We start from the raw sequence: 12765 nt of genomic DNA on the forward strand, positions 1-12765 counted from the left end.
TGTAAGGAGATCATATTTGAAATCAATCTGTTTTCTTGCAGAAAATTATGCTTCCATATTTTTCAATACGCTTTTCACTCCCATGATACCCTGAAGGTAAGCGCAGGGGATGCCCCTTCACCAACAGGGACCGTGTCTGGAAGGAGGCAGCAGCAGTGCTGACGACCCACGGGAAGTTACTTCAGAAACAGAGCAGGGGCCAGGGAGGGGCAGGGTTCCAACAGCAAGAGCCTTTGTCTCCAGCAAAAACAGATTTGTTTTGGTTGGGGCATGAACATCAACTCTTCCCACAAAAAAAAGAGAAGGACAGACAGTTGGATTACAACACGTGGTGAGCTCGTTAAGGTTCAGAATGGCCTCCAATTAGGCAGCTTACTAAAAATAGAGGCACCACTTCCAAAACAGGACAGCTGGATACAGATGAGGCCACTGCTGCGCTGGGGTCAGAACGCACCCAGTCTGAGCGTCCCTCCAGCAGTAGGGACCGAGAGCCCGGGGCTGCCACACAGCCGGGCCAAGGACAGGGTAGGGCCACAGTGTCAGGCTCCTCTGTATGGGTGCTGACTGGACCAGAGGAGGCAGTGAGTACTTCTTAGCTCTATACTTTGCCAAAACTTTTACTCTAGACTTTCACCAAAGCGTCAGGAAGTAGAAGTGAATCAGTGGCTGCCTGGAGTGACCGGAACTTCTGACTCCCAGTCCAGTATTTGCTCTATCACACCACCTGCCTGAAGGGAGACAAGACCTCATGGGGGTGGAGGGAACAGATTCAACACCTTCGGGCGGGGCAAGGAGAGAGGAAGCAGCCCACAGAGAGAACTGGCCACGATGGCCCGCAGGAGTCAGAACGGGAGAGGCGGGCTGCACCTGGAGCTGGGCGCACTCCCAGCCACAGATGGCCAAGGGTGCATTATGCATGCTGCTTCAGGTGTGTGAGGCCCAAAATGATACCAGCTCTACAATACTAGCTCTAGGGGTGCATGCTAGACAGACAGTTACAAAAGGGATACATTAGTAAGGTAAAGCCACAAAAGAACATGAGGCTTGGTGGGGTAAGGGCAGCAAGAAGAATCCCATCCAACTCTTTCCACGGGTCAGCCCAGAACCAATGGTGCAGAATGTCTGCCTGTGTGCTGTGCTGCCCTGCATGCCCGAACCCTAGAGAAGCTTCTCCCAGAGACTTGGGTGCCACAGCCCCAACCAACAGGTGCCTGGGAGCTGGGTTGGAAATGCAGAACACAGGGAGGATGCGTGTGCCACCAGCAGATGCCACCTCAGCAAAAGAGATGTGTGCACCCAGCACGTGGGGTGCTCGATCAACCATCTCGACACCTCGGGCCCTGCGGTGGAGGACGTTACCAGTGCACAGAAGAGGAGTGACACATGGAGCCACTCACACCTTCTCTACACGTCCTTCCTCCTTCCCACAGGGCTGACACATGAGGCCTCAACCCTGGGCTACTCACTGGCCCTGTCATAAAGGCATGGAAAAGAGGCAAAGCCAGACCTTCGCTTCTGGAGGCCCATGCATTTTGGGCCAGGCAGTGGGCAGCATCAGAGGTTTATTTCTTTGGGGTCTCCCGTAATATGGCACAGAACAGAACAGAACACAAGGCAGGTCCTTGTGAAGGCCAACAGCCCTTCAGAATAGGGAGAGAAAACCCAGAAATACCTCTCAGATAATTATCCCCAACCAGAGGCTCCTTCCTTTATAGGCCTCATCTTCCTAGGACTGCCATGCAAAGCCAGGTAGACCATCCTTGTGGTGGCCAGGCCCCCAACCTCCTAGGGGACAGCGGGGGAGACACACCCACAGGCCCTCTAAGGCACAGCTGTGGGACTGGTGGCCTGGGCAGGCCCTCCCACTGCCGCTGCCAGAGCAGTTTACACACTTGCATCAAAATCCCTAAGCATCAACGTCCTCGGTCCTTTTTAAGTTCTAGTTCTAGAAGTCTATCCCAAAGAAATAATTTCCAAAAATAGGAAAATATATGCACAATTGGAGTCCTTGCTGTTGTCTATGCATTGTCAAGATGCTTCTTAAGTTTTTGCTTTAACAAAACATGTGAAAACGTGTTTTTTAAAAACCTGGATATACTACCACCAAAATGTTAAGCTCTGCTTGTTAACCACTTGGCAGGCACTCCTGAACCTGCGAGGAAGGGCGCACCCTTGCAGTAAGCAGGCCTTTGCTGCTTGAAGGGCCAAGATGAGCAGAGCGGGACATGACCACAAGTTCCCTCCCATCTCCCTAGCATCTGAGGTGAATCCCCCAATGAAACAGAAGGGTGGCGAGGAAATGCAGCTCCACTGAGTTCTCGTTTAATGTCCACAATCATCCTAAAAAGCTGTTATTACTCGCCCCATTCCACAGATGGGGAAATTGGGGTTTGGAAAGGTTAAGAAAGTGTTCAAGGTCAGCTAGCAGATGGCAGAGTTGGAATTCAAACCCACATATCTCAATCCATTATTTCCTACAGGTTTCTCATTCAATTTACTTCCACTTTGACAGGTTCCAAGTGGGGAAAAGTCGAGGCTGAGGCCACCTGTGCACCCTGACCGCCCAAGCGCCTGTGCCCTCTTCCCAATGACGGCGTGCACACTAGACTCCAGTCCTGGCCAGGTTTACCTGGGGCATTCAGGAGCAGCAGCAAGGCCCTCTGGACAACATGGATCTCAAGTCAGAACCCCTCTGGGCTGGTGAGGTACGGATTCCCAGGGTAACTTGTTACCGCCCACTCTTGTGTCCATTCTTGCAACGCTCTGCCCAGGACCGCGGCTGTGCAGAGGCAAAGCCTGGCCAGAGTCACCGAAGGCCTCTGTGATGGACTGAACGTCTGTCTCTCCCCCAGATTCCTATGCTGAAACTCTGTTTGGGTATTAGGAGGTGGGGTCTTTAGGAGGTGACTAGGATTAGATGAGGCCATGAGTATGGAACCCTTATGAATGGGATTAGTACCCTTCTAGGAGCCAGGAGAGAGCTGGCAACCTCTCTCTGCTTTCTGCTTGGTAAGGAGAGGAGCCAGCCACCTGCAGCCTGGAAGAGGACCCCCCACCCCCCCGCCTCCAGAGGAGCACACACACAGCCCCTCGAGAAGGCTGGTGCATTCCTGTACACCCCCTGTTGACTGCTCACATGACGGGCTGACGTCAGAGGGGTGACTCTGGGAAGGAGTTCTCCTCTGGGACTAACTCTAAACAAGTAAACCAAAACAGGGCCTGTTATCATTTAAACTCCACAATGTTCACATCAGAGGATTTCTGTGGACAGTCAGTTTATCTTTTCATCTTTGTGCTTTCCTGATTTTACAAAGTCTGTACAATAAATATGTCAATTTTATAATTGGAAGAAGCAGCAGTTTTTATGGCATTTACTCTCTTGCATGTGAGTGCTGCCCTTAGTTTCAAGATCCAAACCAGTCTTTATGTATTTTTTTAATTGTCTACATTTTAGCTATAAGTTTGCATCACTTTTAAGAAATCTGAATAGGAAAATTCAGAGTTACAAGAAAAGCAAATGAAGGGATGGCTTTTCCCATAAGGACATGGTGCCATCAGTGCACTCAGATGTGACTTGGTTACACTGGGAGTTCTCTGCATGAACCAGGGAGGGCAGAGTCCTGGGGGACCCATTCCTTCTGTGACTTGGCAAAAGGTTAGAAAGAAGGGGCCTGGAGGGAGGAGGGATGAGGAGGGGGGAGGGCCTGGAGAAGCAAAGAGTTTTCAGCTGGATCTCAATTTGCAAGGCTTATGCCTTTGACATGGCTATTTTTGGGTGGGGGTGGGGTGGAGAAATTCTTCCCACAGCTGCCCTGCTTGGCAGCTGCTCTGTCCTAGCTCCCCCTCCCTGCCCCTCCCTTCCATAGCTCTCCAGAAATAAGGAAGCAGACTCTTGAGTATTCCTCTCCCCGCAGCCACCCCTTTACTCCACCCCCATACTCTTACTAGTGTCCCTAGGCCTTACCCACTTGCTTGTGTTTTTATACAGAGCTGGGAAAATGTGGAAATAAATAAAGCCTCAATTAGGCAAGCATCCAAGGACTGGGGGTGGGGCAGGGCAGGGGTCTAAGGCCCAGTCCCAATGCAGGAATGCCTGAGAAAGCTCTGGAAGCCTGGAGCTGCTCAGAGGCTGGAAGCTTCCCACAGACGCCTTTTTGGTCTGTTAAACAGGCACACGGCCAGGGGCCGGAGAGCCCAGCCTCACTCCCACACCAAGACTCACTGCAGGCTCCCTGCCACCCCATGCACAGAAGGACAAAAGGGGTCCATGCTCTTGTCCCCTTTCTTCCTCCTTGAATCTCTTCTTAGAGCAGGAGGAAGGACCCTCCAATGTAGACCTGGATCCCGGCGCTGTGGCAGCCCTCCAAATGGGAACAAAAGCAGTTCCCCCCTTTTAATTGTGGAAACCCAACATTTCTTATTTATTCCATTCTGAGCCCGGAGAGAGCAATGAGAGGGAGATCCTATTTCTTCCCCCAAGTTGAGGGGTGGGGGGAGAATCAGATTCTGTAGGGAGGAGACTGGGCAGGAAGCTGTTCAGATATTTTTAGAGACATGGGAATTAAGGGAGCAGAGACCTTCTGGGACCAGAAATGACTTTGCTTCAATCCCAATTCTGAAAGGCGCTTAAGAGACTGAGAGGCCTGGGGCGTAGCAGGGGCAGGGTAAGACTTAAGGGAAAAGGAGAAAGGCGCTGAGCTGAGCTCCCTGCGGGCCACTCCATTCTCATTGCTGCTCCTGTAGTCGGTCTCACCATTTATAAAAGCTGGGCAAATGTCACTACTTCATAGCAGTGTTGGGTGGCACTGAGTTAGGGCAGGACAGTGGGCGCACCACCCCCCCACCCAGTGTAGGGTGCCCTCAGCAGAAGTGGGTAACAAGAGAGTAGGGTAAGGCACCAGTACCCACAGCGCCCTCCGTGCTGACTCGGGTTGAAGTGGAAGAATCAAATGCAAAACACGGATTTTCAATGACCTGCGGGCTCCCGATGAGTCAGGCTCCCTCAGCTCTTTACGCCCACAACATGGTCTGCGGGGCACCTCAGTCTCCCGAAGAGCTACGCAAACCAGGGTGGGGGGCCCACAGACGAGGAGACGGAGGGGAAAGCGAGCGTCCACGGCGCCCTCCCAGCACTGACGGAGTGCGGTGTTTCCGGAACGCGATCTGGCCACAGCTATCCACTGCCTGCAGAATGTACGCTCTGGACCAGCGGTTCTACTTCCAGGAGTGTGTGCTGAAGAATTATATTAAAAAAAGAAAAGAGAAAACTTGAAACCACAGCAAACGCCCAACAATAAGGACTACAGCAAACAGCCGTTTGATGGAAGAGCATGTAGCTATCAAATGCTTCCAAGGGTGACGTGGGGAGTGCTGGAACAGTTCTATTAAAAATGTAAGTATACAACACCCTAAGAGGAGATACAAACCATGATATCAACAGATTTTTATCTCTGGGTGATACACAGGCAACTTTGTTTTCTCTATGCTTTTTGTTTCCCAAAGTTTTCACCATGAACATATTTTATTTCTGGCAGTAGGGGTGAAAAACCACTATTTGTTTAGCCCCATCTTCTCCCCCCACCTCGGTGCTTTGGCTGGTCCCACCTTCAGCATCGGACACTCCCTCTACTTAGAAGCACCTCCCTCTCCACCTCCAGATGATCCCCAATTTGTTCCTCCTGGGAAGCCCCAGAGTTCACCAGCCTGGCTCCTGTGGCTGAGTGAGTGAGTGTGTGTGAGTGTGTGTGTGTGTGTTTCAATCTCTCCCCTCCACCTCTCAGCACTTAATGTACCCCATGACAGCTGACCTCTCCATTTTTCTGACTATAGACTATTAGGTTCTGGAGGGTAAGGACCCTTTCTCAACTTCATTTTTGCAACTCCCAGCCTGTCCATGGCACACAGCAAGGAAACAAGTGAATGAATGAATTCAACCTCTCTCATGGTTTCCACAGGTCCCCAGGAGAGAGTCATAGGGAAAACATTTCATGTGGGAAGAAGGAAAGTACAACAGCATTATGTGGGCCTGTCTGTGTGGCCCTGGGATAAGCACGGGCCTAAGCCACAGATCTCCCTGATGGCATTTCTCAAGGCAGCCAGAGTATCAGTTGCAGAGCCTGACTGGTCCATGACAACAAGGGTCTTATTGTTGGTGTAAGTAGGTGGCTGGGCCTCATCAGTAAAGGGCCTTATTCACCAGAGGAGATCAGATAAACTGTCTCTCTTCACTTTTTTGGAACAGCAGTCATTATTAACCCTTGGGTTCGACCCAGAAGAATCCATAATTTCAACTGTTTATGAAAGTATCTCTTGCCCAATAAAAGGTGTAGACAATACATTTAATTCAGGAGCTGAAAATACACACATCTCCTGGCAGGCACGTGTGCACTCAGTCTCAGAAACACACACACCAGCACCACGCACACACAAAGAGCTACACAGACCCAGAGGAACGTGACCCACACAGGACTGAACAAGGACAGAAAACTGAAAGGAACAGCAGCACAGAAACAGGGTGGGGAGGCAGGAAGGAGATGCCCACTCTGGACACCAACCAGCACGTGCCCTCAGTGTGCACGCTGAGTCATGAAATGCAGGAGTGGGACCTCCAGGTAAACATGGCTGCATGAATACAGCATGTTCAAGTCCCTGCCTAAACCCTAATAAAAATGACCACAAATGAATTTTTTAAAGATATAAATTCTCAAGGGCAAAAAAACTAGAGAGGAGACAGCAGCAGATATGGGAATATTAATTAAGTTTTGGAATGTAGGAAGTGGCTGCATGCATGGGAAGTGACTAAGGAGAGCAGAGGAAGCCTCCAGAGGGACGCCAGGAGGAAAAAGGCTGGCACTGTCCTGGACCACTAGGAAGGTTTAGGCCTGGCATCTCCGACTACCAGGGAGGCTGAGAGCTGAAGAACTGGTCGGCACCTGTGGGAGGAGCACACACCCCAGGGCCCCAGGCCCACCAACAGCAACCAGAGAGGGGTTGTCTGGAAAGGCTCTCGCCTAGGGAGCAGCAGGCAGTGCTATGGGGAGGGAGCGGGAGTTCGGTAGACATCCGCCTGCTGCGAGTTGAGGTCCCCCGCAACTCCACGTCCTTCTGCTGCCCACACATCTCCGTGGACTGGAGGTGAAAGGGCCTTGTCTGGGGAAACCAGAGAGCCATCAGAAAGACCACTACCTGGCTTTCTCCATAGCCTAGAAATGAGAGGATCTGTATCTGGAGACATTTGAAGGTCTCCCCAAAGTCACCAGTTCCCTGCCTGTCCTTCTAAGGCGAGGCCAACCAGTCAATACTCCTACATACACCCTGCAGTCACCTTCTTAAACATAAGCTCTCAGCCAAGGGTCAGCACTCATTTCAGACAGCCCAAGAAAGACCAAAAGCAGAAAGGGAACTAAGAAGAAAGAAATCAGACCAGAGACAATAAAACTTCAAAATAACTGAAATTAAAAGTATTGCAGCCATGAAAGATGAATAAGATGCTATAAAAAGATAAAAAGGATTACACAGAGGACAAAATATGAGCTCTAAAATTATGATTGCTGGCATAAGAGTCAGAATAAAAATATTGAAATATGGTAGCTAGAATAAGAAACAGAGGGTTTAACACAAGGTTAATGAAATCTCAGGCAAGACAAAGCAATACAAAAAGATAATAAAATTAGAGATTCTTTCCAAAAGAATCGACAGCCAAATAATAGGAATTCTAGGAAAACGAAGCAAAGGAAATTACCAGAGGGAAAAACACAGGAAAGTTTTCTGGACCGGAAGGACAGAATGTGTACCTACACTGGTAAATACACAGACTTCTAGCTCAGTGTAAGAAAGCAGACCCATGCCAAGGCTTATCTTCATGAAATTTTAGAACTCAATTCAAGAAGCTCCTGAAAGTTTTCAGAGAAAAAATTCCATTCATTTACAAAGCATCAGGAATCAGCTCCGTTGTATATGAATGTCACAGCAGTGATGGTGGAAGTTAAAAGACAGAGAAGAACGCCTTTACATTCCCAAGGAAAATTACTTCCAATCTAACATTCTATAACCAGCCCAGCTACCAATCAAGAGTGTGGGTAAGAAAGGCGTTTTCAGATATGCAAGCCCTCAAAACTTTTTCTTCTCATGCGCCTTTCATCAAATGGAGAAGTAAACAAAGAAAGAAATCAATCGAAGGCACCCAGAAGAAAGGGAACTTCCAGGTGGAAGGCAAAACCCAGGTCAAGAGCTTTGCGGCAGGTCTGGAGAAGAGTCAGCCCAACTGGAACAAGAGGATCGAAGGCCTCATGAGGATGTTACCATGAAAGAAAGAATCATTGTCCTAGGCACTTGCCCACACTAAGAGATGTTTTATAGTTCTGTCAAAAAGTTAAGAGTTCAATTAAGGTGAAACAGACAAACAATGAAAAGGGGGCAGGAGGTGATTATTAAATGCAAGAGAAACCAAAGGCGAAAAGAAATATAATCACAGTTCCCTACATGGCTTGAATGTACATATTTCCTACATTGTCATAATAACTTAAACACTATTGATTCAATCCTAATATTTAATTTAACTACATTGGTAGAAGAGAGTAAGGTTGAGAGAAGATGCAACAATACATATGTGTCTGCACATATGTATGTGTGTGTTAACTAATTCCTATCTTTAAAAACTCAAGAAGTAACAGTATAAACATGATTTACAAGCACAGAGGTAAGTACTAGAATTCTCTAGCTACGTGAGTTGGAAGTGACTTCCTCTGGGAGCAGGCCTGGGAGTAAGGAAGCACAGGGCAGGGGAGTGGACTCCTATTACAAGCCTCTGGTTATATTACTTGACTGTAAAATACACACCTATATTATTTTGAGGGGGAAACCCCAATGATGCGTTTAAATTCCCACGTGGCCCATTTTCAGCCCTGCCGTATGTCTGGGAGCAGAGTAAGACCCCAAGGTAAATACTGAGCTATGGGAAGAGAGACGGATATATATTCCACAATCCTCCAATATACTGCCCAACTGTCACGTCAGTGAGAATATAAACTAACCTCCACAGGTCTGAGAGACTGACCTCCTGTGCCCTCAGACGAGCAGTTGGCTTTGGGTGCTCCTTCTCTTTAGGATGTGTTCATGTATTATTTTCTTTACTGGGCAAAGCCATTAGAAATAAAGAACCCTTCCCCTAAGTCAATAACCTCAAATAGGGCATTTGGTGGAGGAAAGTTTATGTGTTGCCTGAAGGAGTTACAAAGATAGTTTCTCAGGTTGTTACAGTTTGAACACTTGATTTGGGGGTTTAATATAAAGTTTAAACCAAATAACTGAATGTGTTCGAAAATTAGGCAAATGCTTTTCTCTCCGACAGGATGAGGCTAATAACATACGAGGACATCAGCATGACCCAAACTGCTGCCAGGCTCTCAGATGCTCATACACACCACCAACCTGAAAGTTCTACACAGCAGACCTCGCCCCCTCCACCCCTCACCTCACTACCCAGGCCTACCTCACAGCACCCTGAAGAACCAGCACCCATGACTTCCACATAAATGGCTGATGCCTGAGCAAGCAGAATGGACACATGTTTCCATGTCCATTCCTTTCTGCACATAGCGGGGCCTTCCTTTCCCCCCTGGGCAGCAGGGACGGCATGCTCCACCCCCCTCCAGTGATAGGGTGCAGGGTCTCATCCAAGAAGACAGTGTGAAGTCCACCAACATCACCTACATGAGCTTGTGTCTTTCCCTACAGGGCCCACGCAGAATAAAAAAGCACAGGAAAAATGCTGAGTGACCTCAGAGGAAGCTCTTCCTCCTTTCCTGCTTTACAAGGTAGAGTTCAGGTACCTGGGCAGCAACAGCGGCCTGCTCCAGCAGACCAAGGGAAGCAAATGAAGAGAAAGAAAGGAGCATCAGGGGTACCTTCATGAATTCCATCAACCATGTTCTGGCCGTCCCCTCCCCCATTCCCACCACCATAAAAAGAAAGAGAAGACAAAGGATTACAGATGTGTACCTTTCTAAACCCAATCCTTGAGGACAGGGCTGTTGTTTGTGTTGAATAAATTACAACCAGTGTGTATCTGACTCAGACGCACAGCAGTTACTCTTTTCCTGATCACATAATACAAGCTTTCCACACTATTATAACAAGTCTCAGGATATGAAGTAGAGCAAGTTGAACCTGGCTACAGGGATGAAGTAAGTTTGACACACATCACACTGTAACACTGCCTTTGCTTGGAGGAGGGAGAGAGGATGCCTTAGAGAATATGTTGGAGGTAAGCAATGAGATAATATGTGCATTTCAAAATAAGGGAGAGGGTGGGGGAGGGGGAGAGGTGCCTGGGACAGCAGAGGGAGCACAGGGCTAGGTAGGAGTAGGCGAGGTATTGGGGCTGTTTCCTGCTAAGGGCTGTCATCTAAAGCTCAGCCCCAGTGCCCACCCTCTTCCAGTGTAAGCTGCCACAGCATCGCCATGACACAGTGTAACTCCTTACAGTGACACTGACTGCACTTCACACTCCCAAACGTTAACACTTAGGTAGCAGCCATGCCCAGGTGCACTGGGCAGGGCTGACTGCTTTCCTAACCTTTTCTCATAGAGCATGAAGTGTGTTCCCTTCCTCCCTTGAAAAGGAGGCCACCAAAGGTAAGAAGCCCTGATGCGTTCTCCCGACACACATGCCTCCGCTCTCCCACCCCAACCCACGCCCACCACCACAGCATCACACTTTCCTCCTCCCTCCTCAACTTTTCTGAGGGCGAGAGCCCCAGCAGGTCAGCCAGGTGGGGCAGGGAGGGAGGCTGAGCAGTGGGGCCCAGTGAGGAGGGGCCCTGGAGGAGGGTGGGCTGTCAATCCTGGTGCTGCAACAGCTGCTGGATGACCCTGGGCAACAGAGTTCTGATCCACCCACAATGACGACATGAGGGCCTGCTGGCACACAGAACACATGGGTGTGTCTGTTTCTCAGGAACTCGCAGCTTATTAAGAAAGGACGCTGCCCTATTCGTGCAACCTGAATCCAGGCAGGGAGAACCACTCCAGGGAGTGAAGAGGGGTCTCGGAAAGCTACTGACAGGTGACTGTGGAGGCCCCTCCTCCCCGCTGGGTCTCAGTTTCCTCAGCAGCCAAAGGTGAGGGCTAGACTAGAGGGTGCCTCCAAGGGCCCTGCCAACCCACTACATCTGCCATGCCCCAGCCCCTTCAGATACAGCCGGGGCAGCCTCCTCCGTCACTGGGACCAGAACGTGTGACGGAGCGGAGTGGGTCTGCTCCTGCGAACACACCGGACGGTAGGGCTGGGCACGTCCTCCACACCCAGGTGGAAGTGAAACCTCCCCTCACCCCACTGGAATGAGGAAAGAGGCAGCCTAGCCTTTTAACTGCCCCTTGTCCCTTCTCTGTGCCAGCTGGGAATGCTGCGGCACTCAACAGGTATCAGCAATCCAACAGATTTAGCACGAATCACACACAAAGGGGTCAAGACTTCTGCGACAGTTTATCCTGCCCTGTGAGAGATCTTCCAACATTAACCACACAAGGCTCCAGAGTCCTTGAGCCAGAGCAGCTCCACCGTCCAGGTCTCTGACCTGTGACTCCATGCAAGTATCCCAGCCTGGCAGGGAAGACATCTTATCCTCAGGCAGGTGACCGCTCTCCCCACAAGGCCATTTTAAAGACCGAATGTGAACCCAGTGTGTACTTTCTTTTTACCTCTACATTTACCATATAGGCAAGCTGGTTCCAAACACAGTGCATGGCTACCTGGAGGAAGTGAGCCTCAGGCTTCTGTCCCAGCTACAGCCACCACACCCTTGAATAGACAGCCTGATACCACTAACAAGCACCCTCACGCACTGCCTTCTACCTGAAACATGGGCGCCTCGAAGCACTGTTGGGCCACCACGTCCTCACTGGCTGACAGGGAGATGGGTGCAACCCCCCAGTGGGCTCAGGGGAAGGAAAAGGAATCACTTGCACCAACATTAGACTTTGAAGAGCAGTCTGCCCTCTGCCCTCCCATCCGTGAAGCCCAAAAGGAAGGTTCCCTGAGGAGGGGCAGAGAGCAGGTGCAGTAAACACTGGGCTGGAATCCACCTCCTACACTCCCCTCCTCTGCTCCAGGACAGGGGTGCTCCCATGTGGCTGGAGGGGGGTCATAATCGGCACTGCACGGTCCTCCAAAGCCTTCATAGCGTCCAAGGACTTTCTGTCCTCTGCCGCCTGCACTGTCCTCTTCATGCTCCTGAGTGTCTCACGGCGCGGTAAGCACACCACCCTTGTTAGAAATAAAACACAAAGCCCATCTCACCAACGGGACCGCAGACTCCTCAAGGACAGCACAAAGACCCTTTCCCCTCCCTCACCTCCCTGGGGCCCCTCGAAGAGGATCCTGGGCCCTGCTACTTATAGCACCTGTCACTTTGAGGGGCTTGTCTCAACAGGCTGACTCAAGTCGGAGTAGCATCCGAGCTTCGTGGTACAGGATGGGGGCTAACTCGCTTCTCTAACACCTTCATTAGCACGAGAGGCTGGTCCTTTCAGGTCCTTCCCTACGCTGACATGCTGTGACTGATACACTGTGGCAACCCAGCAGCTGTGGAAGGATGTGCAACACCTGGTGGGACTAAGCCGTCAGGGACCACTGTTGGTGGCCCCTGTTTCTCCCTCTCCCTCATCTATGCACTGCCTTTCCTGTGTCTGGTGCCTACATCTCAGGCCTGGCAGCGGAAGCCAGGACCACTAATCAGTCTTGCCCAAAACGAGAGTGCGTAAAGA

At 50.2% G+C, this 12765-nt stretch overlaps 1 protein-coding gene across 3 annotated transcripts in view; it reads right to left on the reverse strand.

Moving 5' to 3' along the window:
- Positions 1–12765, reverse strand: part of MPRIP (myosin phosphatase Rho interacting protein) — a 163365-nt gene that overhangs the window by 98052 nt on the left and 52548 nt on the right. The window lies entirely within an intron of this gene.

This window comes from Furipterus horrens, unplaced genomic scaffold (assembly GCF_987537825.1).
Source record: "Furipterus horrens unplaced genomic scaffold, mFurHor1.1.pri manual_scaffold_11, whole genome shotgun sequence".
NCBI classification, from domain to species: domain Eukaryota; kingdom Metazoa; phylum Chordata; class Mammalia; order Chiroptera; family Furipteridae; genus Furipterus; species Furipterus horrens.